This window comes from Falco punctatus (genome assembly GCF_963210335.1).
Source record: "Falco punctatus genome assembly, chromosome: 2".
Classification (NCBI taxonomy): Eukaryota; Metazoa; Chordata; class Aves; order Falconiformes; family Falconidae; genus Falco; species Falco punctatus.
This window is the reverse complement of record NC_137581.1, coordinates 71,957,732-71,985,040: the sequence shown is the minus strand read 5'-3', so window position 1 is coordinate 71,985,040 and position 27,309 is coordinate 71,957,732. Positions and strand designations below refer to the sequence as shown.

The 27,309-nt window shown below is 39.5% G+C and overlaps 1 protein-coding gene across 2 annotated transcripts in view; it reads right to left on the bottom strand.

Moving 5' to 3' along the window:
- The window catches only part of GABRG3 (gamma-aminobutyric acid type A receptor subunit gamma3), a 344,678-nt gene that overhangs the window by 91,449 nt on the left and 225,920 nt on the right, over nt 1–27,309 (bottom strand). The gene's annotated exons all lie outside the window — the stretch shown is intronic.

The window sequence follows — 27,309 nt, the reverse complement described above, 5'->3', positions numbered from 1 at the left end:
TGTCTATTGCTAACCATGCTGTACATAACCTGGAAACCAGTGTAATGGGCAAAGGCCAACAGCATTACCCGCACTCCTCAGTGACATTGTTATCCTTCTTTGTTGATAGGAGAGCATTTTGTTGTGCTCAGGATATCTCAAAATGTGATGGATATCTCAGTCAGGAAAGGTTAGGCTTTTGCCATCCACTGCAATTATTAAATCTGAGGGATTTATATAATGGTAACACATAGTTAATTAAAATTCACTCATAAGAAATAAAAATGAAAAATAAATTATGTTATCAATCATCCTTTCTCACATAACGCAGCACATATAGTGTATCTGGCTAAACTGAACATGTAGAATAGTTTACAGTTTGGCATTTCTTGCTGACAATTTTTTCTGATTAAGCATTAAAATGAAGAAGGGTAATTTTTCCTCATCAGATTTTTTTCTAGCTGTTTCATTAACAATTCACTCAAGTTATTAAGAAACAAGACAGCCAAAACCAGATGCCATGTTCCACTAGTCCTTGAGGTGGGACCATGCATGAAAGAACAAGCATTTCACAACCTTCTCCTAGCTGCTGCTGGGAGCATAAGGGGACTATGGCACTTGAGCAGACCCGGGCACCTCCAGGCTCTATTTAGGATATCATCTCTGAGTAATACCGTTTCCCAGACACCTAGCTAAATTACATAATTTACTCCAGAGTGGCTAAATACTTCAGGACTGTCGTGGTTTAACACCAGCCAGCAACTGAGTACCACGCAGCTGCTTGCTCACTCCCCATCCTGACACAGTAGGATGGGGAGGAGAATCAGTAAAAGGTAAATCCCATGGGTTGAGATAAGAAGTTTAATAACTGAATAAAGTAATAATAATAGTAACAATAACAATGAAAATTGTAATGAAGAGGGGAGGGAGAGAGAGGAATAAAACCCAAGGGAAAAAAAACAAGTGATGCACAACTCAGTTGCTCACCACCCACTGACCAATGCCTGACCAGCCCCTGAGCAGCAATCCGTGCTCCCCAGCCAGCTCCCCCTCTGTGTATATACTGAGCGTGACATTCTATGGTATGGAATATCCTTTTGGCTAGTTCAGGTCAGCAGTCCTGTCTCTGCTCCCTCCCAGCTTCTTGTGCCCCTCTTCACTGGCAGAGCACTGGAAACTTGAAAAGTCCTCGATTTAGAATAAGCATTACTTTGCGACAACTGAAACATCAGCGTGTTATCAACATTATTCTCATACTAAATCCAAAACACAGCACTGTACCAGGTACTGAAAAGAAAATTAACTCCATCCCAGCCAAACCCAGGACAAGGACACAACCCAGTTCTAGTCACATCAACGTGAAAGGGCCTGGAGACATCACTGGAAGGCTGGTGACCACTGCTAGCACTGGTGGTGTTCATCAGTCAGGGCTGCTGGTTTATAGAGTGTTTCCACCTACAGAAGAGCTCAGTTATTGCTACTACATTTTTGCAGGGTAAACTAAGATTTTCTCTCAGAGCTCCTTTTTCATGCATGTTTCCTGGGAAGATGAAGCAAAATACACACTTTGTTCCGAAGGAACCAAAACCAGACAAAGAGTAAGGGCTGCCCTGGGAATTTCTTGAGAGACTTTTGAATGTGTGGGATGTCGATGAAAGCAAATGGCAACTGGCCTGCTCTCTGTGATAATTTCAGAGCAAAAGGATACTGCAATAATGAAAAAATATTGATGGCTTTTCCTCAGTAATGAATTCAAGTATACAGAACACAGCAGGGAATCCGGCATAGCAGCGTCGCATTTCTTGAGAAACATGGTTATTACAAAAGTATTAAATTATTTTTCAATAAAATATTTCATACACATAAACACATAAAGCAGCTGGAGAGAAAAATCGAATTCTAATTCTGTTTTTAAGCCCTGGTGATAAATGGCTTCCTTCAGATTCCAGGAGATAGATACATTTAAAGACAGGCTTGCACGCAGCCTTGATCTCAGCTATCCTCTCGTGTAGGGCTCGGGAACGCCATATTGAAGATAAAATTTAATTTCCATGAGAGGACTGGATAGCTCTGGGAACTGATAATGTCATGTAGATCCTTTTGCTTTTGTAAGCTGCTCGGTTCAAACAAAGGTCAAACTATGACCAATCTTTGCTCCTCTCTAATGGCTGTTGAGTATATGGTCTGTGACATGAATCAGTCCTTTCCAGCTGCTTTCTGCATACTCACAGCTGGCACAGTCCCAGATACTTTATCTGCCAGATATGGCAGAGCTATGGGGACAGTGGTGGTGGTGGTGAGGTCAGTGACTTCTTTGCCATTGCTGGATTTTTTGCCTTCTTCTTTCTGACCAAGATGGAAATAATACACTTGGCAGCATAACAAAGCTCCACTGCTCACATTATACTATTTCTATGGCTGGCAAAGAATTTAATTCTCTACTGTTGTCAGCCAAACAGCTTTCAGTAAGACCAAAAATCAATTTAAAACCAATGCCCTTTTCTCCTCCTCATACGCAGTACATTTTCACATACACAAAAAAACCCATCCCAAACCACGACTAAAGATACCTCCACCTCCCTGTATCCAAGCTTTGAAAGACTATCAGTTATTTCAGTGAATTGTATATTATTTACCATTGACCTGCTGTGGGAGGGGGAGAATAAGTCTCATTGAAAATCAGAAGGTATGATGTTTAGGAGACTATTCTTAGCTGTGTTGCTATCAGTCTTGCGGAGGGAGGGGAAGGAAAAATCTAAAAAATCCAACCCAGCCCTGGCCTGCATCAAGAGAAGTGTGAGCAGCACATCAAGGGAGGTGATTCTCCCCTTCTACTCTGTTTTGGTGACACCCCATCTGAGCACTGGACTCTGCTCTGGGACCCCCAACATAAGAAGGACACAGACCTGTTGGAGCAAGTCCAGAGGAGGGCCACGAAGATGATCAGAGGGCTGGAGCTCCTCTCCTATGAAGACAGGCTGAGAGAGTTCGGGTTGCTCAGCCTGGAGAAGCAAAGGCTCTGGGGAGACCTTATAGCACCTTCCAGTACCTAAAGGGGACCCACAGCAAAGCTGGAGAGGGACTTTTTACAAGGATATGTAGTGATAGGATGGGGGCAATGGCTTTAAAGTGAAAGAGGTAATATTTAGATTAGACATTAGGAAGAAATTCTTTTCTGTGAGGGTGGTGAAGCACTGGAACAGGTTGCCCAGAGAAGCTGTGGATGCCCCATCCCTGGCAGTGTTCAAGGCCACGCTGGATGGGGGTTTGAGCAGCGTGGTCTAGTGGAAGGTGCCCCTGCCCATGGAACTAGATGGTCTTTAGAGGTCGCTTCCAACCCAAACCCTACTATGATTTTATGGTTTAATTAAAACTGTCCTTTGTAAACACTACAGGTGTGTGGTTTTATGCCGTGGAACAGCATCAATATTAAAGGCATAAGTGCAGAGTGAGAGGGTCTGTACAGGATCTGATATTCATGAAGGGAAAATAAAATCCAATTTAAGTCTTTGAATATCTGCTGTATATCTTCTTAAGAAGGTAAAATGAGATTTGACTCTAAAAGAAAAGGCAGAAACAGAGGAAGGATTGATAACATCCTCATCTCCCTTCATGCCCTTGCCTCTCAAGGAACCTGCCATCCCACAGAACTTGCTGCCCACAGTTACCCTCTCACTGAATACATGCACAACACCTTGGCGTGGGAGGTTCTTACTACCTAGAAGATCATCAGCCTATAGCTCTCTGTGGTACTATAACTTTGCATAGATGAAATCAAAATCACATTGCTGTGGCCTAAAATTACAGTTGCTAGTAACGCTGTCTATATCAACAATTTGTTTTCTGCTTCTTTTGGACGATATCAGCATTTTGGTCTGCTTCTGTTATCAGCATGATACATCAACAACAACAACTACATTAAAACTCTAGCTTTTGGCAAGTGGAATTGCCTGAAATACAGCAATGCTATCATTTTCTGCACCTACTGTCTACAGATACAAAACGCCTACTCTGTTTAGAAGACAAAAATTAAATGGTATTTAGTATCTCTCTGGATAAGCTTAATTTTACATAGAAAACTATACCAAAACATTTAACAAGAACAGTCGTAAGTGATGTAACAGGTTTTAAGGCGATCATAGATCCTATGGAGTTCCAGAGGGAAAAAGCTGTAGTAAATGAGGAATACATATTTGGAAACTTACTGCAGTCTGTAGAAAGTTACTGCTTATTTTTCACAAAATATTAATTAAAAAAAATATGTTCATAGCAGCTACATTAAGGCTTAGGTTGTTTCTCAGTTTTAATGCAAAACAAACATTGGGAAAGCCCCTTAAAAGACTGGGGGAAACGATAACTTAAAAAAAAGTAACTAATTGAAAGCTTTTTAGAAAAAAACACCCATGTAAATGATTGCTTTTCAATCAGATCATTTGATCAGTACTTGTCCTATATTTAATTAAAAGTAAAGATAAAACTCAGATGCTCACATGTTAAAAAGTATATGCATGTGTATAGTTCCCAGGAAAGACGAACTTCAGCATATACCTATTTTTTCAGTAGATGAGTCCCTGGAAAACCTCAAGGTTAATCAGAAGTTCAAAAGACCTTGGAACACATTTGCCTGATCCACAAAGCAAAGTTCAGGTGGAAGAGATCTGCAAAGGTTCAGCTGTGGAGTAAAGCTGGGATTTTCCCTTGGAAATGGAAAGACCAGATTCAGCAGGACATGGTCTTTACTCCACCACACGGAGCTCAATGGAATCACTGATCGGATGCGGCATTGAACTGATCACACTCATAATGCTTCCTACACATATAATCAGTTGCAAATTCACTTATATGAATAAATAATAATTATGTAGACTTATATAAATACTTGAAAAACATCTAAACATATTTTAATGTGTTATGATTAATAAATTATTCTTGATTACGACAAAACTTTCAGCTTAATGACATGAAGCAGTATATTTAATAGACATTTCAAAGTAAAGCACAGAACAGGTTTGGAGATGTACTTTAAAAGATTTTCTTCCATGATTTTGCTAACAAAATCTGCTTGCTTCCGAGAAATACAAACACGAGTAACCTCTTTATATTTAATTACTGTTTATATAACAACAAAAGCTTCATTTCAATGTACGTGCAGACTGGAAGGGTTACATCTGAGACATTACATTTCTCACTTCTCATTTCATCTTCAGGCATCCAGATGGAATGAAAAAGCAGTGCTGAGACAGCTATGTACACAAAAAGGTGTGCAAGTAGTTTTTCCCAAGTAAAAGTTTTATGTACATTAGCACAATGGATTCATCAACTATTACAAGTAGCATACTGATAAAAATTAAAATATATTAATGAATTATTATTAAAAGCAAAAGCCATGTTGAAATGTAGGGAATCCTTTTAATATTAATCACCATGTGTCCAGTTCTTCGGTCATGTAGTTAAAAACAAACAAACAAAAATCCCCACTCTATAACTCAAAAGGACAATGTCAGTCTTTAGTTCAACAGCTAATAGTGTAGTTCATGATTCTAGATGTCCTAATGAATGCTTTAAGCTAATTTTGTTGACAGATATCCATTTTCCTGGTCTGCTGCCCGAACAGCTAATAGCACTTCCTGATGGTTTTCTTTCTGTACTATCAAAAAATCTAATGAATGTAAATAAATGCTGCACTATTGACATAAACCCTGCAGCAAATAAATCCGGGGTACCTTAAAGGACAGCAACAGACTCAGAGGATGTAACTGATACCAATTGTGTCATGTGTGGTAATATTAAGTCTAATTAATGTCTCTGGGTTAATACGGAATTTTACTGGGTAAATATATGCCTTCCTTCACTGTAATGGTTAAATATGGTCCTCAGCTCCATGGCACACAGGTATGGATCAGGACAAGTTTGGAGCCTAGTGCCCCTGGAACACTGACCATTACCCAACAATGTTCTTGATGAGCAATGTTTGACCTGGACGTAGCTCCCTTGGTTAGGACTGTGGATGGATTGAGAAGATCTAGCCTGCAGTGTCTTGACTGTTTGAATCGTGGCATTCATTTCCCATTGTTCAGTATTGCCCTACAATGGATGTATGGGCTGTTATTATGATTATGCATTTCCTTGTTTTCTGTGTGTTTAGGCAGCAAGCAGTGTGGAGTGACAGCAGTGCTCTCCAAAGAGATCTGTTACAGCCCATTAAGGAGTAGCACCTCCATCCACTGTAAGCAGCAGATGAGAAATCTTCACCATCTTTTTAGTGCAGCCTGTGGTTAATTACACTGATGTACTGGTCTATGAATTGCTCAAGGATATCTTGAACCTTTTAAAGTTAACATCAACTAATTAATTATTCATTGAATAAATTAATAGAATAAATAATTGAATAAACTGAATTAATTAATTTAATTCATAATCTTGCATTTAACATGTATATTCATCTTCAAATGCATCTGGACTCCTGCAAGTGCTCCTTATTGCAGAAGACTTTAAAAGAATTACATTTTGATTGAAGGCAAAATGCATGTGCTCTTTTTTATTTGTTGGTGGGGATTATAAAGACAAAGACTGTTGCTTTTTGAATAGCAGGCCACATAACTTTAGGAAATAATTTTAAAATAAAGATAACAAAACATCTTTGTCCTCTGCAGGAATGTATTATCCAAAAAAAAAAAAAAAAATGAGAGAAGAAATAAAAATTCTACTACTATCTTTTCCCTGTTTGTTTGTTTGTTTGTTTTTCTTTGGATGACTGCACCTCAGGAAAAAAGTTTTGGTCTTTTCACTGTTAAGAACCAGGTGGTAGCATATATTAAAAAATCAGAAAGTATATTTCTTCTAGTAAAAGAGAGCACCAAAGAACACTTTGCATTTTGATTTTCCCTAAAGCAGCCAAGATACAGTCAAATTTTTACCGCACATGAATTTCTTGGCATTCTTTAGGAATGTGTTAAACATGCTGTTTATTGGTGAAATCTGCACATAAGCATCACTCAGTCCAACACGACATTAATTGCAAATACATCTTCTGCCAGATCTAAGTATTAGTTGTTTATGGAGTTTATTTGTGCATGTGGGGCAAAGACTGTAAAGCATAAAACTGCTTGCTAACTTGAATGGCATGTACTTTTCTCACATATTTCCTAATATTTTTCAATTCATTGAAGTTACTTCTTATGTAGTGAATGATCTCTGTGGAAGCCGATTCCTTCAGCATCCATTTCTCTTCCCGCTCTCCTCAGGGCTCGTATACGTTTGCAAATTAAAATCCCAGTTTTCTACCAAGTATTTAGGTGTTCATATAAATTTATGCATATAGTTATTCCATGGAGTTTAAATGATATCATAGTCTGAATCAATATTGTGACTTGGAAATGAGGTTTTCTACAGCAGAGCCACTGAAAGATCAACCAAAACTGTGACTTAGATGGAGACTCAGGCTTGTTAGCTAAAATAAGATTTCCCAAAACAATTGCTCAGAAGTTAGACTAAAATCGTATCCTTGGGGAGAAAGAAAGTATTATTATATCTTTCTCTTTATTTTACAATTTTATGTTTTTTTCCCACCTTCTGGTCTCCAGCTAGGATCATGAATGCAAAAAGGCAGCGCAAGAAGCTATTCTAACACCACCTACACAGCAGCAGAAAGCAACAATGCTCACAGCACAAGCACAGCTGCTGCTGTGAGAGTTTCAGGAGAGGTTTACAAATTGATAAGCATGATATTTGGGGGACTGGTTTTATAACTTGAAATACTCTAGTAAAGCCCTCCAGTTGCTCTGCCAATTACTTTCCAAAAAAAAAAAATGCCAGCTTACACCTGGAGCCAGCCATATGTTGTCAGGGAATATGTAACTTGTACCGAAGTTCTCAAATCAGGAATAATGTGAGTCTGATTAAATCTGGGCTCGTTAGGCAAGTTGGAGATAAGGCCAAGGAATTGCCAAAAGAAACAGAGAGGTAAGAAATATGTCCAAGTTTTTAATAGTTTTTGTTGTTTTTATGAATCTCCAGGTAGGTAGAGTGATTTCTTTTGTAATTCCTCTGAAGCCTGTGTCTGTCTGAATGAACTAGCATGGAGAGTTAAGCTGTAAAAAGAAGAAAATGAAAAATAGTTCTCAGAGGGTTAGAAAGTTTTTAACAATGGAGGAGCTGGGCATGGGAGTGCAGCAGTGGTCCCAGTGTCCTCCTTCTATTCAGGGGCTGCAGACAACCTGTTCCCAGGGCATGGGTCAGAGGAGGTGAAGAAAACAGCCAGCGCACAAAGTCATTAAGTTCAAAGAAAAGTCTAAAAGCAGCTAAGTGCAACACCATTTGACCAAAATTGAGGTGCCTGGAGAGTGTCCAAGTGGCCAGGCTTCTACAGAGCTCTGTGGTAAAGGCACAAATTAGGTCAAATATTTTTCTGAAGTGAAATATTTCAAATGGCAATATCAACGGCAATATCAGACTTCTTTATTTGTTCCCCACCCTAAGCATGCACCAGTTCACAGGTGTCCTTTCCAGCTCCCAATTGTTCCCGTACACAGATGGAAGGTTGTGTATGATTTGCAGTGGTGGAAGTCCATGAGTACCACCCCAGACCCACCCCCCCACCCCACCCCCCAAAACTAGTCATGTTGCAGGACGTTTCATAGGCAGTGATGCGAGGAAGTTCAGGGAGCTGTAGTGTTCCAATACAGGTATGTCCTTGCGAAGCTCTGTTTGAAAGACTACAACTCCCAGAATATTCCACTTTTTCATTAACTGCTGCAGAGACTTTTGTTAGATGACACCTGCTTCAGAAGGGAAAAAAAATGCCAGGAAGCAAATGTTAGTTGCAGAAAAAGCAATTAGGAAAGTGTACTTTTAAACTGACACTCCAGAATCTGTAATGGGTTGGTTTAGTTGGCTTGAGAAACGGAGATACAGAGAGCTCCATAGAAAGAGGAAAACAGCAATACAAAAATTATTATTTGTACTTTATGGAATCTCTTTTTCATAGTTCCAGTTTAGCACTGAAAAGGGTGCTGTGCATCTGAACAGGAGCTGAACTAAAAAAAAACACCCAAGGCAGCAGTATTTGGGGCAGACATAACTAGCCTGAATGAGAGAGCTCAGCACCCATATGGATTGAGTACATGCTCCTCGTCCTGGGAGGTATTCGGTGACAGGAGTACATCCCTGTGCCATAAGAATACATACATAACCTCTTTAGATAGATATAGATATATATGAAAATGTGGTCTCTCCAAATCACAAAAATAATTTACGCAGTGCAGTTAGCAGTGCACTTGAAAGGGGACTAAGGACTTGCATAAACTTCCAGGCTACTGTTCTGCAGATCTTCCCAGTCATGATCCCCAAATATTCCTACACGATTATTTTTGAAGCTGGGACCTTTTTTTTTTTTTTTTGTAATGCAAAAATAATCCATTGAGGTTTAGCTTCCAGCATAGGCTATAAGTTTCTGTATCTTCCCATTTCTTAACTCAAACTGAGTGCTCCCAGACAGCAGCATGTCTAGAATATTTCTTCCCGTGCAACTGCTTCAAATAATTTCCTGGGCCAAATATTCTGAAGACTGATAATAACCCATACCACAGCAGAATGAAATACCTAAGGACTTACACTCTAACGCTTTTCTGATGTGCAACAACATCCCTGAGAGAAGCCTGAAAACAGCACAGTAAAAAATGGAAGCTGCCACACATTGTAAGGCTATGAAACAGAGTCTTTCAAACTGAATGCCTCCAGCTTCATATTTTACTCAATATTTAATCAAGGACGGAGGTACTTCCTCAATATGCCAGGCACATTGAGTTTTCTGCAACTTTTAGTTTCACCAGTTGTTTGGATTGGCCCCAGAGCTTCTCTGTGCATCCTGGAAGTTAACACTCTCCCGCAGATGAGGTTCCTTTTTTTACTGTTATTACAGAACAACGGCTTCTCCTTTCTGGAATGCTGTAACTTGCAAAGACTATGTCAGTGGCACAGCAATAATGATAGTGGCCAACCCATAAACTGTTTGTTTACACTCAGTTGATGGAGAAAGATATGCACAGCACTAGAGGACAAGATTATCATGACTGTAGACACCCAGAGAACGATGTGTTATGCACTCTATTTGCATTTGCAATTTCGAAGAACATCTGGAAAGCGAGAGAAGAAATACCCTATGGATTGACATGTTCCACATAAGTGTGAAGTCTAGGTACTAAGGTCTTCAGCCTGTGATTCAATTATGCTATGAATGCCTGGCCTGTGGTAAGGGGCTCCAGCAAGTGCAGAGAGGGTTCTCCAAGCATGCAAAGAAATGAGCTTCCTTCTTCACATCAATGAGAGGTGTGGTGTGTCTTCCTTACTAGTATCAGACAACCTCTTTCAATAGCCTTGCTTTTCAGAGGTCTGTTCTCCTCCCCTTGTTGGATTTGATACCTGTACCTTGTGGAAGCAGAGAGACAACTATTCCCACTTTGTACTGCAAAGCCAGAGCTGCGACTTTACCTTGCCCTAACATGGTCTGCTTCAATGGGGCAGGCTCTTGTACCTGCCAAAGGACTGACAAGATCTAGCCTTTGACATCTACCAAAGCTTTATGCTTTTCATTTGGTGATCTACGTTTTTCCTGGAATTTAGCTGCAACTGGTCTGGGTGAAAAATGAAGAGAAATCCCAGCTTTTACTCTTTAAAATATGCTAATCTTTTAAAGCTGAGAATCAGTGAAAACAACAGAAGAGCATTTCGTTTAAGGATTAAGGATGAAGGATTTTATCTTTTGATTTTACTAGAAAGGAGAAAAAAAAAATTGTGTGTTTATCATCGTACACTGGTGAAGGGCATGGATAGTTCAGGGCATGTGGATGCACTTCTGTCAGGAAAGTCCTAGGAAGATATATAGAGTCTCTTAACTATGAGCAAGCAACATAGATTTTTGTGTAGATCCTGAGCTTATCTATGTGATAGAAGGTTAACCTTTGACAGCACTAATGATGTCTCTTCATGTAACCTGGAATATGTGTACATTAAAGGTCCTCACTGATGCAGATTTTACCAAAGTCTCAACAGCCAAAAAGGCAACATCACCTTCTTTGAGCCCAAAGCAGGGTGTAGTCTGAAGTGCAGGAGCTCATGTTTCCAACTTCAGGTGTCCTATTCACCCAGTGACATGCTGGACAAGATGGGAGTTGTGACAGCCATTTGTTACAAACAGAACTTTTTTCAGCTTTCTTAAAGGCTAACTTCATATCAGACTTCAAAATCCTGTGGGTTTTTTGGTTGTTGTTTTTTTTTTTGTTTTTGTTTTTTTGTTGTTTGGGTTTCTTTGCATTATTTCGCTATACTGTAAGTAAAAAAAAATATATCCCCAAATACCTTTTCTACTGTTTTGTGTTTACATAACTTTAGCAAAACTGGAGGCACCTTAGCCTTGCTGCTGGCGCCTTTTCATTGCCAGCTCATCTTTTCAGAAAGAAATACAAATGTAGATCAGTTAGGACATGTTTAGCTCCCATATACATTGCAGAAAGAACAGAAATTAACTTTGACATAGCTCTATGTACCTGCTTTCAGAATATGATCTTCAGAAAGGAATTAGCACTAATTTACTGAATTAGCAACTTCTATCTTTAAACAAGACAAAGGATATATTAAAGTGTAAATTCTAGGATCTCCCATTGTAATATTATTCTGATTCATCTGCCTTAATTTAGGTATCCAAAACTGAGAGAGCAAACTCTCAGCTAGTCATCTCAGACTGCCCAGACTATATTTCTGTGTGTACTTTTATAAGATGATTCAGCACCTTGTTTTCCAACACTCATCATGTGAATTCCATTCTGAAGTGCATATTTTCCTCCATTCATGAGTAGGTGAGATGGATGCCATCCTCAGAGTCCAAAAGTTCAAAGACGGTAAAACACTGTATGTTTAAAATACATTAGTTATTTTATTTTCGTGCTGGGTGTACCTGTGCCGCATACTCTTATTACAGGAGACAGTGCTGGACACAGAGTGATTCAGATGTATTCCTATAGAGCTATAGGGTCAGGGGACCTGGTTTTGGTTCCAAGGAGTGGAGCCTGGTCTGCCGATTGACTGGTGTGGCCTGTCTTATGTTGAGTACTGCAGGTAGGGAGAAGAGACCCCAGAGTAAATAATCACCTGGCTTTTGTGGGCTTTCTCCCACCTCTGTAGCAACTTGGAGTACTCCGGCTGAGGCCTACAGGCAACATCTAATCTACACAAATATTGACTGGTGGAAATCAGGGTCAGGAGCAAAGCAGGGAGCAAACAAAGCTGACTGCATAAGCACATCTACTAGTTCAGTATTGCATTGTCCCACAGTCTTACAGCAATGGGATGAAAAAGAACCAGAAGTCCCATCATCAGATGCCACCTATCACGTGTACTTTTTTGCAAGAGGTGTGCATGCCTTGTCTGGTCCGAGAATTACACATAGCAGAGGCTTGGAATGTTTAATTTGTTTCCTGCTTCTGTTTTTAATTAGGGGGAGAACAGAAGGGACAGAAGGTGCATGTTCTGTGTCACCTTTTGCAGTGGGTTTTCTGTTATCTCTTTGTTCCTGCTGTCCTTATTCCCTGGCTATTTATTTTGTTAACAAACAATCTGCCTGCAACTACTTTTTTGTTTTAATTAGCACTATATCTGATTTTAGTAGAAAAGCCAAAGAAAAACAATCTGTAAGTAGAATAAATCCCATTTACATTCAGCTCTGAAATACATCATTTAATGCTCCATTTCAGTAATCCTGCTTACAAGCAGTTGCCTTCATGTATCATAGGCATTGTAGAGGGAGTAGTAGTGTTACTGTATAATAGGTAGGACGAAATGGCATTTGTGGTGTGGACGGCTTTACTTCATTTGGGTGACACATCCGTCCATTCATTCCATCATACATCCAACCATCCATCCACCTACCTACTGTTATGTAGATACATATATCTGCCTCAGTACTGCATTGTATTTCTTTCTTTAAGCCAATTATGCTACTTTTTGGTCAGAAATATATGTAATTTCTCCCACTGCCACCATTTTATCCACCATTTGCACAGTATCTATTAAGATAAAATTATCTGCTGCAGTGTGCAGAACTGGAATGCCATGCTAGAGAAAGATATTCAATACCTTTATTGCCAGAAAGAAGGATATGAGATTTTCAGTCTGCAGAGGAGAAGATAGAGGAAGAAGGGTTGGAAAAGGAAGATTGTTGGCAGAGGTTCACACTGGTGAAAGACAACTTGATTTTAAGTTAAATTTAAACTATGTATACTACCAAGAAGCATTACTTGGTGGAAGGGGGTGTGGCTTCTGCTCCATCAATTTGAAATCTTAGTTTTTTTCTGCTCTATATCAGATCAAGAAGCCAATCTGGCTTTCAGTCACCCTGTGGATATATTGTATTCAAGATGGTAACTGTGGAGAACCACTGATAAACCTGCCCATTCCAAATGCTAAAAAAACTATTAGCCCACGTATACATCAGACATTGGCTTTGACTTTTCATATTATGAAGTACTATCAGGCAGTTGGAGCTTAAAAATGTCAGATATTAAAAAAATGCAATCTACTGTATGTTTCTGATGAACATGACTCCGCAGGACACATTTGATGGGGACATAGACATGAACTGACATCTAGGAAAGTTAAACTGATCAGAATAACTACTCTTTGACCAGTATAAATATTCAGCCAAATTTAACACTGGAATAAACTAAGCTTAAGCTAAGTTACTGATCAGTCACAAACGTAAGCATCAGTATTTTGATATACAAGCAGTCAAAGAAAGATAAAACATAGTAATTTCCTGTTTGCATTGCATTTCTTGTTGAACATGATCACGGTTGATGAAAGATCAAGCAAATTGCTTCTAGATTGTGTACAATAATTTTCTTTTTTTTATATAATTCAAAAGGATGGAAAAATACAAAAACACTTACAAAACATAAAATATGCTGTTAAATGTGATAATGCTAAATTATCAACTTAAAGACGACAAGCTCCAGACTAAACCTGAACGCCAAGTTTTATGAAATTTGACTTTGTAAAATCTGTTACGGATTTCACATTTGCATTCAATGAAGATATTGAAGTTTCAGTTACATGCCTAAGCGTATGTGTGCCTGCAATAAATTATCTTTTAATATACCAAATACGACAAATATATTGAGAATATGAAGAGTGTTATCACTGTCAGTGCTTTAATACATACATGCTTTTTACAGTGTAAAATGAAAAATAAAGAAATTAAATCTACCAATATGCCACACATCTCAGTTAGCTTCCTACGACTGACCCTTAACTACAGCTCAAACTTTCTTCACAAAATTCATACTGAAATTTCTCTTGGTCTGTTCTTCCGGGGACTATTTTGATCAGTCCACACACAAAAGTTACAGTATTTTTCAGTTATTGTCTGCCATCTCTTGGTAATAGTTTAAGCCACAAGCCACCTCCATTAATGACTTAAATACTAGCTAAGTGATGTTTTGGGAAAATGACACCATTTTTGAAGAACACTCAGGTATTCGTTGAAGTGTGTGTGCTTGGTGGGAGAAGGGAAGGTCACGGTGAACAAATATTGTCATGGCAGCTTTTTTTGTAGTCATCGGATAGGAAACATGCTCCTTCAGCTTTACTCTGAAAAGGAAATATGTGAGTTGATAGAAAAGTTTGCTCTTTCACACGAACTGAGCTTCTTCAGTGAAAATGTGAATTCAAAGCAAAAATGGAAGCTTGAGCCTCTCCAGAGTGTGGAGGTTTGGATGTGGGTCAGTAACTGGTGTTTAGAAGTAATACTCTTTGAAGCATCTGGACTCGTTGTATAACGAGCTCCAGAGCGCCTTGCTTATTAATGAACTTCATCTAAGGGTAGACCTTAGCCTCCCCTTGCATGAAGTACACAGTTACCTCTGACAGACAGCACTCCCCTGTGTTAAAGGAGAGTTAGTAGCACTTTTTACTAGTTTCAGTGTGTGATGCTACTGTGACAAAGACCAGAAAAGAAAAGGACTTTATTGCTTAACAGGTACAGTCCTCGTGAGAATTCAAGCTCATTTCCATTGGCTTCACTGACAAATAACTTTTCAATAATGCATGTTCCCAATAGCACAGTAAAGCTCACACAGAAAGGGAAGGTAGAGCTGGGGTTTCTACCATGAGCTACAGATTAATTTAGCAGTTTCCAACTCCAGTTTTCAATGATACTGAAAACCAGAATTTTTGAAGGATTCATTTCCAGAGAGAATAAGAAAGGCAGGAAAGAAATATTTTGGATCTCATGCCAAGATGAAATCGCAGGCTTTGAAATGGAAAGAAAATATATCTTAACATGAAAGTTGTGTATTATTACCACCATTGTAATACACTTGACAGCTTCTTACATTTTTGTCTGGACATTTCTCCACCAAAATCCTGTTTAAAATCCTTTATGTTAATGGCATGAGGAGCTCAGTACATTGCCAGCTAGGAGGCCTGTCAGTCTGCTCAGCACTTTTGGAGGTATTCATACCTGTACCATTAATAATACTTTTAACTTGTACTGGGAACAAGAAGACAAGGCTTTTCTTTGAGCTTTCTGCTTCTGAGGGGTTACATCATGCTCCTAACATCTCTTTGACAACACAGAAGTGATTTTTACAATAGACTACTGCGTTGCTTCTACTGAAGGGACACTGCTTGTGAGGAGACCTTATTTTCTCTTATCTTTCTTTTAAAAAGATGCCTCAAAATGTTTGACAAGGAAAAGAGAAAGCAAAACTTCTTGAGATGGTAGGGCTTTATCTGGTTACAAAACTGGGCTGGAGTCTTACAGCAAACGCGTATGCCATTAGGTTTTTGGTTCATGAGCTAAACATGTGAATACTGTTCTCCTTCGTCATATATATGGACTTATATGGTGTATGTTACATCATACTGAAGGACAAAAAACCCCACAAAACCTTTTGCTAAAAGAAAGTGGTTTGGTTTTATATGGAAAATCTTCCATATTGTTGGCTGGGATTCCTTACTTAGAATTGTCTGAAATTTTCCCTCGGCTCACGTTCACTGCAGTATGATTCTTGGGTGTTACGATTGAAAACTATTGCCCTTTTATTTAATTTGTTTAAATATTAATAGAGCAACCTGACTACAGGGCATAACATGGCGAGAAGAAATTGTGACTTCAAAGAAGTCATATTCATAAAGTCATAGAAATATTAATGTCAGAAGGGACCTCCGGAGGTCCATCAGTTCAAGCCCCCTGTTCAAAGCAGTGCTAGCTTCAAAGTTAGATCAGACTGGGTCCAGCTGAGTTTTGAATACCTCCAAGAACTGAGATCCCACAGCACTTGTTCCTGTATTTAGCTACTCTGACAGGCATATTTTTTTTCCCTTATGCCTAGCCAGAATTTCCTTTGCTGCAACTTACAGTCATTGCGTTGGTCTTTTTGCTGTGTGCTTCTGAGAAGATTTGGCCCAAGCCGAATATTCCCTCTTAGCCTTCCCTTTCCCAGGCTGAATGAACCCAGCTCCTTCAGATTCCCCCTGGCCACCTTAGTGGCCTTCAGCTGCACTCTGACCAGTTTGCTGACATCTGCCTTATATCAAGGTGCCCAGAACCGGCCCCACAAGGGAGGAAGATGGAGGAATAATCACTTCTTTGTATCTACTAGCTCTGCTTTCTCAATAATTCCCCACATACAGATATCACAAGACTGCACTTACAACTCAAGTTCAACTTGCCATGTGCCAAGATACCCAGGATCATCTCTGCAGAGCTGCAACTTAATCAGTCTGTGCCCAGCTTGCATGTTCCTGGATGTCCCTTGATCTTCCACCATACCATCAGTGTCAGATTAGGTTTAATCAGTGTGCTCCCCGCGTTCAAATGTATTCTGTATAGGACCAGATATTCCTTAAGCTGTGGGGAAGACCAAGCAAGCCACTGTTTGGGGAAACTGCCATCTGCAACTATCAGTAGGAGGCACTGCTGGAGTTAAACCACAAGCAAATCCAGTAAGTGTTGTTGTGCCTGAAGCCTGCAGAACCAGGGATACACAAGACCACAGGAATGGTGAGACAGGCAGAGCAACAGGCTTCTTCCTGAAATCTCTGTCAGTGTGAGATTTCCTGCCACCCTCTAAGTCCAGCCTCCAAAGATACTCAGAGATATCCACTGGAGAATCATGGTGAGGGAGCTGAAGACATTTCTCCCCACACCTGCCCATATCATCTCTCTCCTGGGTATCGCCACACCTTGAAACAGAGAAGTAGAAAGTAGCCGAATTTCTCAGCCACTTAGCTTAAATAAGTAATGTATTCACTTACACTGCTACTAGAGGAGCAGACGCTGGGATAAAAACTATTTCAGCAGTATTCACAATAAGATATTTGTCTAAGCTCTTGTAAATTTTGACTGACTGAGTCCTGGTACCTTTAGCAGTCACTTGTCTGTGCTTCCTTAGCCTTGTCTTAGCTCTCTTTCAGGAGGAACCAGAGCTGTGTTGCTTTTGCATCATGACTCACTCTTCCCTAACTGGTAGGTAAAGCCTCCTTTATATATATGCTGACAAAATCAGAACACAGTTTTTCAAAAGCACCTTCAAGCACTCAGCTGTCAATGAGATTCAGCAAGGTTTCAAAGTGTTTTCTGAGAGCAGCTGGAGAGACTGTTTGCTGATTGTTTATCTGATTGCCATCCCACATATAGATCTTAAACATATATAGGGAGGTTTTAAATTAAACTAGCAGGTGACAGTTCCAAAGCAAACCAAAGCTGATATTTTTTCCCCAAAAAGATGGTTAAACTAGGGAATTCATTGATACAGGATGTTGAAGCTGCTAAAAGGTTATATGAAGTTTAAAAAGCCACAAGAAAAATTATGGAAGGAAAATGCATAAAAGATATTAAACACAAAGATATCATCTTTAGCTCAAGATGTCCTTGGGCTGAAGATATATAGAGGACAGGAGAATGCACAGAAGCAATACAATAAACTTTCCATTTTTATATTCCTCTCTGAGCATCTGCTTTCGTCTACAGCTGGAAACAGGATACAGAGCTAGAACTCTGGACCGGCCCTGTATGGCCTTTCTTATGTTCTCATGCCAGCTGCTAACTACAATATGGCACACAAACAGGAAAAACAAAGCTGTATTTCTAGAGCTCAAACTATCTGGAAAGATATTCCAACCCTTGTGCATGTCATATTTCATGGCCAATCCTGTACATATCATCTATATGTCATGAACAGAAAATCTGTGAAATTTAAGATCCTGCAAAGAATCTTTTGTTCTAAATCTTCTTCCACCTTTATAGAGTTGATCACCTATGTCAAATGGCCATTCGTGCCCCAACAGGGTAACATGGGTACCAAATAAGAGCCCTATACTAAATCTCACTGTTGAGCAGGGTGTGTCAGCTCAAGGCGCAATTACCATGTGCTTATTTTAGTCGTGAAAGTCCACAAAGATTCTTAAAGAATGATTCTGACAAAAAAATCAGTATCCAGTATTACAGAGTTATGAAAGAAAGCCATACTCAATTTAGAAAATTGATTTCTTTTGTTATGGGGAGCGTGGGCTGGAAATAGCAAAGCTTTCCTGAAAAACACTTGTTTATTTATGCTTGCAAGTGTCTACAGTATGACATGGCAGTCCTTCCTAGTATTATATGTGTACTACTTGAGTTTGGGTCCATCATTCCGTTCAAATCAGTCTTATTTTACAAGAATAACAAAGTTTTCACTGTGCTCCTGGGAATTATATCTTAGAAATCTGCACAGGTAACCTTGTTTCAGGTCAATTTTATTTTGCTTTTCCCTCAATTTCTTTCAATGCTTTTCTTTCAAAAACCCTCCTACTGGCTTTATAAATCTCTGTGTAATACATGACTGTTGATAGAGTAGCCACTAATGCATTATTTATTATGTAATTCCTTATTACACGCTAGCTTTGACATCCAAACTTTGTGGGTGTGCGTAAGTACATCATAACCATTGCCATTTCTTCTGCAGCTTTTTATTTTATGAAAAATACAAGCCTACTTGCTAAAAAGAAAAATCCCATAGTTCAGTGATCTGAGTGCCCAAATTATACAGGATCAAGAATCTCAATCCAGTGGATTCAACAGTAGCCTGCCAAAGTACTTCTGAGCCTTATACTCTGGGTTTTAACTGATTTTTGCTCTCATTCTGTGACAAGAGGATGACTTGACTAAATGCAATTTAGGGATTTCTTGTATAAGCTGATCCTTCTTATGACAGGCAATTCAGAAAAAAAGACTTTTTCATGACCTACTAGAATGTCCAACTATTTTTTTCTGTACCAGACAAACAGTCTGCTCTGACAATGCAGTTTGCTGCAGAAAGCCACGAGTGATAGGACAAGAGGAAATGGCCTCAAGTTGTGCCAGGGGAGGTTTAGATTGGATATAAGGAAAGATTTCTTCACAAAAAAGGGTTATCAAGCATTGGAACAGGCTGCCCAGGGCAGTGGTTGAGTCACCATCCCTGGAGGTATTTAAAAGTCGTGTAGATGTGGCACTTAGGGATACAGTTTAGTGGTGGACTTAGCAGCGTTAGGTTTATAGTTAGACTTGATGATCTTAAAAGTCTTTTCCAACCTAAATGATTCTATGATTCTGTGAAATACAGCCGGATTTCCCCTCAGCTACAAGAATCAGCAGCTCTAGGAGCTATAGCAGTGCTGAGGATTACAGTAAACAGCTCTTGGTGTTATCTGAACATTTCCACAATTTTTCCTTTGGGCTGATGTGAGTCTGGCCCAAGAACTAAGTGCCCTTTTGCAGCTTCAGTGTATCTCTCTGACATACTGCTGGAGCAGAGCTTCCAGTTCATCTTCATCAAAAAGCAACCTGGTTTCTGAGCTCTGAGATCACTCCATGGTGTAACCAAAGCACCGTAAGGGGAGACAATTGGGAGATCCAATTCAAAAGAGAAAGCTCAGCTATCTGAACCAAAACGCTAATGCAGATGCAGCCATAAATGCTCACCATAGTGCGGTACCTATGCAGGAAAGCAGGCCGTGCTAGCAGATGCATGTTGCATTGCTTTGGCATCCAGTTCGCACAGCAGAGGTGGCCACCTTGGAAACCTGGGCAGAGGAGCTTGGCTCCTGCTGCTGCCACTACATACATGTGCTCTGCATGCAGCAAAGGAGTATTTGCTCTGTTCTCGTCGCCCACTTTGAATGTACTTTTACCAGGAATTTCAGGGAGCAAGACCCATATACACATATGTCCCTGGGACCCTGAAAGGCCCTAATTTGCTAGTGACATCTTGTGACTATCTGTCCCAGCACAGCCTATTGAAATGTATTTGTAAAAAAAAGATTTACTCTACTGCATGCCTATAAGAATCACTGGGAGAAATACCAAACAAGATCTGCTACAACTGCTTTCTAAATCTGTTTCCACTCAATATTTTCAGTAATTACTTGAATCATGGAATTAAAAAAATATACTCTCAAACTCTGTAAATGACATCAGCTTTCAAAGGAGTTGAAAACAGTCTGGATTGGATGAGTTCAAATTATATGGAGAAACTGGAGGTAGGATCAGTAAAGTCCAAAATCAACAAGATGCAACTTGCTAAAAATAATTGTATTAACTGTGTAGCTGTGCAATGGCTGTTCAGCAGCTTTGCAGAAAAAGGCATGAATATCATTCAAGGCCTATGTCTATTTATACTGTATACCACCCTTTCTGATAAATGCAGACAAGCTGCACAGAGTCCTTCAGAAAAGCAGAGTGAAAACAGATTCAAGAAGCATGAGGAAATGATGGAAGAATTTGAATTGTTTCATTCTGGGGGAAAAAAAAGACAGTAAAATTTTAGTAAAAGTTACATGAACTGTAGAATTTCCTCTTGAAGGTTTTATTTACAGCTGACCAAATTAACTTCTGTTAAGGTTGATGCAGGTTTCCTTGACCCTATTTCAGTGCAAACAGTACTGGATATCCTCTTGAAATTTTTTCCAGTTTTACATTTATATGCTTTAATGATGTGAAGCACCACTGCCTTTATCAAGAACGGAGACCTGGGGACTCTCAAAGTCTCCATGCTATCAGAAGCACTCCTCTCCAGCTATGAAAAGATGACATTCCTGGGACATAGACATCTGGAGCTGTTAAAGTCCCTGTAGAAGTAACTACTTAATAGATGCCAGTTTTTTACTCCTCCTCGGAAGTAAGTTCACTCACAGTAATGCTGAGAGAAAAAAACCTTTCTTTTGAAATGTGCATTTGGGTAGAATCAAGCTGATACAGGCTTTTCCAGGGAGAGCAAAAAGTTTCCAAGTATCCACACAATTCACAAGAAATTGAGTCGGAGGAGAATATTTGTTTGGAGGGTGGCTATCAGAGCTGTTCAGCTAGCAGATCTTTGTCATTTGAACCAACCTCATTACTGCAGTTACAGGTGGAGAATTCTCTCTTTCGTAAGTAGCCAGAGGGGGAAAAAAATCTGCTATTTTTTTCTTAATATCTTTTTTATTCTTACCTAGTCATTTGCTGTTTGAGTATTAAAACCTTAAGAATTTGAATGGGGAAAAGCTCAGGAAAGTTACAACTTAAGAAAGTATTTTTCCCTTTCTGTCTCCACAGTGAAACCTTTATTTCCTGAACAAAACATCTTAGGGATAACTCCCATTTCGTAAGGCATGTGATGTAATCACAGTCAAGGCAGGGATGACTGTTTGGTGCCACTCTGGTTACTGATACCCGGAGGGCTATTCAAGCTGTGCTATTCAACAGCAAGCCCCGGTGTGCCAGCATCCTTGTAGCCAGCTGAGGAGGTTTTGTGTTTTCTGGAGCAAAAATGCCTTACAGGGCTCTGGCAGTCAGGCAGAGTTGCCATGGTAACTGGAAAACATGGTGGCAAAGCACCAGCCACATAAACAAAAGCTCTAATAATACTTTGGGTACTCTTTACCTTTTTATCTCCTGTATCCAGTGGTACTGCGGACTCGTTTGTTAAATATTTCATGTCTCAAAAACATGTTGATATTATTCAGCCTGCAAGGTCTCTAGCTGAGCTTTAGTGTCATTGTTAAACACATTTAACTGGTACACTTTCATAACAAATATGCATCAGTAGAGACATGTTACCCCTAAAAATCAGTTTGGAGCCTCATATGTATATTTATTGTGATACTTTGATTTCGAAACCTGTTTAACCCTGCTAATTTTAATTATTTTACAGCAGCATAAGACTGGAATAATATAGAGCATACCAGCCTAACCTAGGCATAATCTCCCAGTCTAGGATTTTGCCGGTTCCTGCCAACAGTTTTAACTTGCACTGTCTATTTAACTTTACAGCTTGGCCACAAAAATGGCACCTTTACTGTTTGTTGTTTTGTTAGGTACCAGCTTCATTTGTGATCTCCTGTGTGTGAATTTCTGGGGCACATTTATTTCAAAATACACCTAGCACATATCTGGGAAGCAAACCAGGGGAATACACCCACTATGACCGCATGCACCAACTATGGCCTCATACAACCCTTGAAGAGGAGCTTCAAATTTTGTGGAATAGCTCTACTTAAGAGTAACAGGTTTTTATATTTCCTAAGAAGGTTCATAAGCAAAAGTCTAGTGAAAACCACTGCAACTGACTGACAAGTTCCTATGAACACAACCACATGACACAATTACTCTAAATATTCCCTGTGAAAGTTCTTCACATATTGCACGTTCCGGTTTTATCTCCAAGAGCTCTGTAACCCTTTATTAAAAGCAGACCTCAGAGACACTCTTTAAACAAGAACAGAGACTATTACTTCAGTAAATCAGGTTTGAACCTGTTTTGCAAAGCAGTTAGGTGTTAATGAAATTGTTCCAAAGGTCACTAGGTTTAGTTCAATTCCCCATTAAGTGGAGAGGAGAACTCAGTGAATAATTAATTGCAAGTGATAATAGCAAGCTGAATGAATTTCACCTTCCCATTGTAGTTACAAGCTCTTTTCAGCAAGTCACCATACTCTCAAGAATGTTTTGAAATCATTGGTTTGGTTGGTTCTCACGCTTTCTACTTGCACAGTGTTTGAGCTGGCCCATCTCTTGGCATCTCATTGCTAGACCTCATGGCATCTGGAATCTGCCACATTCCCTCATCTTTCCAAGTTGCATTCCTTCATCTCTTCTTGCACTGGAAATTCAAGCCAGCCACAGTATGCATACTGTACCAGTGGAAAAGTGTCACAGCTCATCAAACATACCCAAAGGATGAGAATTAACTGACAAAAGGGCTAAGAATTCACAGGAAGCTTTTAGAAGTTTTGCAGTTCAGGGTCCACATTAAATGCATTGGGCCCTAGGATGTGATGCATTTGTTCACTGAATATTTTTGCAGGAAAAGATTAAAGAAGTCATATTTGAAGGGGCTTGTGTGCAGCTTTAAAGTCTAAAAAAGAGTGCTGTGTCACCACATACCCTGTAATCATTTTTTTTAAAGCTAAGAGAGCAATTCAGCTGAATGATCAAGCTGCTTACCACAGTGATTAAACAAAGAGCATGCAGCACCTCAAGAGCAGCAGCCCATCAAAATAAACAACTCCAGGCTTCAGCAGAGGTTACAAAAGTCTTATGATAAAGTGGATAACCATATACACAATAAAAAAGCTTCTTGAGAAGGAAAAAAGGAGCAGTGGATTTCCAGCCACCTGCAATAAGTCAGCAAGAACTTCTAACTCAGTGAGTCTGAGGGACGTCATTGCAACATAAACAGAGTGTAGATCTTCTTGGTTGAACACTTCAGACTCTGTATTATTTAACTGAATGTCTTCAGTGACCAGCTTTCTTTTTTTAAAAAAAATGCTTTCACTACAGATTACCAAAAATGAACTGAATTCAGTGATTACTTAAAATAAAATGAATATTTCTGATAAGGCTTAGCAGCACAATGAAGAACATACTATTATATTTTCTTCCCTATCAAATAAAATATTTGCCCTTTCACAAAGGACTGCGTGTACAGCTCTCTACCTTGCATTTTCAGCTTTTCTTCTATAGGCTATCTTTTGTCTTTGAAGCATATCCAAGAAAAGATACAGATGTACTTTGGAAGTTCTTTGGTTTCTCTACTGAATGCTAATAAGCCTCTTAAATTATATCTAAATCTGCCAATTTTAGCTGAAGGTAAGTTTCCAAAAGCCTCCTTTCTTTGGGTTTGGGTTTTGGTGTTTGTGTTTTGGGGATTTTTTCTATTTTGTATGCAAGTAATATACAACCCCCAAACATTTCTGCTGTACATGAGTAATAAAATCTATAATTTAATCTTTCTGACATTATGACCTCACAAGTATATTAATACGGAAGATTTAAAATAACAGTTATCTGGTGAGTTTCAAAGGCTTCTGGATTTTGTAGTAATTCTGTGCCCTATGTCTCTCATGGTTACGTTACATTTTTGTCCATCTAGAGCAGTATGCTGGGTAGAGGAATATATTTATCCTCAATGTTTCAAAGTCTTTCAGCTGAGAGAACAAACAGACCTAAGTTCACTAAGATTTTTCCAATGCAATAGGACCCACAGTCCAAGATGACCTCTAGGGATCCAGCGAGGGATCCTGTCACGGGATGACAGGAAAATCAGGTAACAGCGTGTGGAGCATCACAATAAGGAATACTGCAGAGAAGACTTGTATTTTCAGCCCTGGCCTTCTGGATTTAGGCAGTTTTCTATGGTATAAGAAAAGCCACCTCCTTTCACTTAGTGTTCTCTGAAGGACTGAGAGTCCCCACACTTTTTATCTTTCCTTAAAAACTAAGATAAACAATTCTTTTTACAAAAGGATTTCAGCTCACCCAGCTACTGCAGAGATATTATTCCATGAAGATGTGGGAAACGTAGGTTCTTCTGCCTAGCTGAACAAACAGATCCAACTTAATAACCTCCTGTGGTAGGCTGACAAAATTATTCTTTGTTCTTTGGACCAGTGCCATATTCACCAAGTAATGAAGCCTGACTGAATGCAGGAATTGTCTCAACTCTTTAAATTTCCTAATGGAACCTTTGGAAATGGAAGTTTACATCTATGGTATTAAATATTTCTTTCCTCACTCACAATAATGTTGGGTATAGAGAACTCCTAAACAGAAAAGGGACTTGTTTTCAGGGCTTTCCTATCCTCTAGATCACTTTGTCAAGTGAGTTAGGGAAGATGCTGCACTGCTGCTTGCTAGCAGACTTTGGAGAAGCCTACTCAGCAGATGAGAGAGAAGACCATCAGATGTTGTTCCTCAACAAGATTGTTGGGGGAAGTGTCAAGAGTGTCAACACACAAGAGTATTGGGAGTGTGAAAGGTGCAGAACTTGGCCACCACAGCACTAGGGAGGCTACTGGCTCTGAGGATCACTATCTCATCACAACTGGGAGAAGCAGCTTGTGAGCAGAGAAGCTTCTCTGGACTTAGAAAGCCTATGAAAGTAGCCTCTTCCAAAACCGTTTGCTACAGTGTTTAACAAATGGTATGTGATGCTCCCTACAAATCTTGTTTAGAAAGACAGGCATGAAACACATCCTTACACAACCAAGAGGTCCTCATCTAGCTAAATTATGATAAGGAAGTTGCTATGAACACTGACTTGAACAGTGCTCGCTTTGCAGACCATAATGAAGGGCAGGCTCATTTCATGCTCATTGGCATCTGTGATACAAAATACCTGAACCTTGGACTGGAAAATTTATCAGGACGTTTTAGCGTTTTGCAGGTTAAAGAAAAACTTTTGGCCTTTAGACACGTGGCTATTAAGTGTACTCCCCAAACATGGAGTTCGGCTGGCTTCATTCAGCATGGGAAATTTTTTATTCAAAAGCAGGTGTTCATGCAGGGATCAGTGCAGAGACAGGGCTAGTGGTTCTCCACATGCAGGTGTAAGATGCCTCCCTGTGGCTCCTCTGGCTTGGCTGTCGGTTGCACAATCATCACATTGAGGCTAATGGTAGCAGGATCCTCCTCTCAGCATCTAATGACATTTACTATGTCTATTTCAGTTGTGAGGATGCCAGGAAATTCAGCCCACCACAGGTCATAAGGGGATGCAGCCAGGTCCCAACGGCAGACTAACATCTCCCTGTTTAGAAGACCAGTGGAACAATCATGAGGAAAGGAAATGTAAATCACTGAGGCATCATCAGAAATGGAGGTTCAGCTTGGACCTGGAACTGGCAAGAGATACTATAGAGAAAGAAGAATAATTTGTGAAAAAGGATAGTGAGCTCCTTTCTTCTTTCCAACAAATGGTTTCTTCTCTCTGTTAGATTTCAACTCTTTTGGATTTGGGGGGGAGTGTCTTCTGCTGCGGGAGCAATTCCCTAGAGCTAGCTATTTTTATATCCTTATTTTGATGTTTAATAACTCTTCATGGTTTTTTTCTTAATGTCTAGACACATGTCTAAGTGCTTTTTGAACCATTTATACTTTTGGTCTCTGGAACACCTGTGACAGAGAGTTTAAAAATCAAACTGCATGGCATATAAAGGAAAGTTAATCTATCTGTTTGTTGAAAACCTGCCTCCCAATTGCTTCACTTTATGCTCCTAAATTGTTATGTTAGAAGAAACACAGAATAATCACTGCTTTGCTCTGGGTCACTGATAATTTAATATACTTTTAATATCTTATCTTTTAATAAACCGAAAAATTTGGTAACATCCACAAATTCTCTAACCTCATTATTCATCTCCCTTTCCAGGTCATTTATGAATATGTTAAACAGTAGATCTCCCTCCGAGACCCCACTGCTAACCTCTTGCGTTGTGAGACCTTGCAATATGTTTTGCTTTCTTTCCGACTTAACCTCAAGCAATGGCCACAGTTCTGGCCACGTCTGGCTTCCCCTCTGTACTTTGGTTTAGTTCCACAATGATTTCTAGTAAACTCTACCAGAATTTTTTACCTAAATATATCCATAAGGTTTTCTGCTAATAGATCTTGTGACTGTAAGAGAAAATGGGCATGGGAACTTGCAATGGATAGTACTTTATGTTTGAGTTACCTCAGTCTTTTTTTTTCTAATTGCAGATGTACAAGTGCTGCACTGATAAGGTCCACTGAGGTAAGTGAAACAGCCTATTACCTATGTGATAAAGGAATGAATTTGGCCTGTCAGTGGGTTCGTTATCTAACAAAAAGGGCAAGGACTGAGCAATACTGAGGCAGATAACAGTAGGAATATCTCTGTTTAAGAATTGTGTCTGGGTTTGTGTTTGAAAAACAACTTTGAAAGCTGTGAGCTAGTTTTGGCTTCAGGTATATTTGTGCCTTTGTTTGCATTTGGAGTGTATTAAAAAAAAAAATCAGAGCAGCAGCTGGGAGGCAGA